Genomic DNA, 1514 nt, shown 5'->3' with positions numbered 1-1514 from the left:
TTTAAGAATGGAGCTTGTCCATGGTCGGATGGAAAATCATTCCCACGGCTCCTATGCCGACTCGGCGTTTGGGAGAGAAGCCGAAATCGGAATATATCGTTACAGAGGTTATTTCATGCTGCCGCCGTGGATGTGCTGATGAGCTGAACGTGTGTTCGGGAAAGATGGAGGCAAAGTGCTAGAGTCCAAGGTTTGCTAATAACTTAAAAGCCGAAAATCCAAAGCAATTCCTTTGGCCTTGGTACAGATACCCGCGGCTTACTAAGGTCTTTGTCACTCAGAAAAAACAAAAAGACTCAGAGCATGTGCCTCATATTTAAAATCATAGAAATTATCAGTAAAACAGGAATAGAAACGCCTCTAAATTTCCGTAAAATTCCATTAACTTAGATATAATTTTTTCCCCATGCAAAATATTGACGTTTGTCAAATATCGGATTTTGCCGACGTCAAACGAAGACATTCTCGATGAGTTAATATTCGATATTAAACATAAACCTAAAATTCCAAATACCCTCACTCAGATCATCTATTTCAGCAATTTCCGTCTCGGGTAAAATGTATCTTAGCTCTACAGGATTCAAACAAAAATAGTTTGACCCTTTATCCTGCGTACGTTACCCAGTGTTACAACTTGGGAACCCCGGAGAAGCTCTAATGACCGGCGCTTTTTTTTTTTTTTTTTTTTTTCTTTCATATCAGGCTTTTTCCTTCAGAGCTACACCCGTCAGCAAGCACGAAGCAAAATAATAAAACACAGTGTTCTACGGGGTAGGGGGGAGGGGAGGGACTGGACGAAGGAAAAAAAAAAAAAAAAAAGAAGAAGAAGAAAAAAAGAAGAAGAAGAAGAAAAAAAGAAGGCTTCGATATAATCCTTTCTCTCAAACAGGGAGCCCCATAGGAGCCATAACCAGCTTCGCCGAAAGCCATCCCCGCCGCCTTGCCTCCCCATCCCCACCGGGGCCAAATCCCACTGTTGTTAAAATGTCCCATCGCAGCTGGGATGGGTGTCAGTGGATCGATGCCGTGTATGGGGTTGCAAGCCTCCCACTGGGCTGCACGCAGAGAAACATCCCTGAGAGCAAGCAAAGGAGCAAACAGAGCTGTCTGAGGGGCAGCGGGGGCTCCTCTTCCCCTTCACAAGTGCACGGGGGCCCTGCTCCTGCAGTCCAAAACTTTCATTTACCCAGGAGGGAAATTGATGGGAAAGGCGGAAGGAAAGAATTAAAAAAAATAATAATAGTTAAAAAATAAATTTAAAAAAGAAATAGGAAAAAAAGCTTCAGGATCAGGCCTAATAAATGCCAGTGCTCCCACATCTGCCAAGATCTGCTCTTTAGAAGACCCTTCGCGCCAGGACTGCCAGATCTGATTCCTTTTGCGCGGAACACCAACAAAACCAAAGTATTTCCCCCGGTGCCACGACCACCGACGGCTTTGGGAGTAGAGAGCTCGTCACAAGGCCCCCAGGGAGCCGCTGCGGCCGCCCGGGGTACCAGCCTGTGGGCCTGGGC

This window comes from Chaetura pelagica, unplaced genomic scaffold, assembly GCF_000747805.2.
Source record: "Chaetura pelagica isolate M959 unplaced genomic scaffold, ChaPel_1.0 scaffold147, whole genome shotgun sequence".
Classification (NCBI taxonomy): domain Eukaryota; kingdom Metazoa; phylum Chordata; class Aves; order Apodiformes; family Apodidae; genus Chaetura; species Chaetura pelagica.
Note: the sequence above shows the minus strand (reverse complement) of the source record.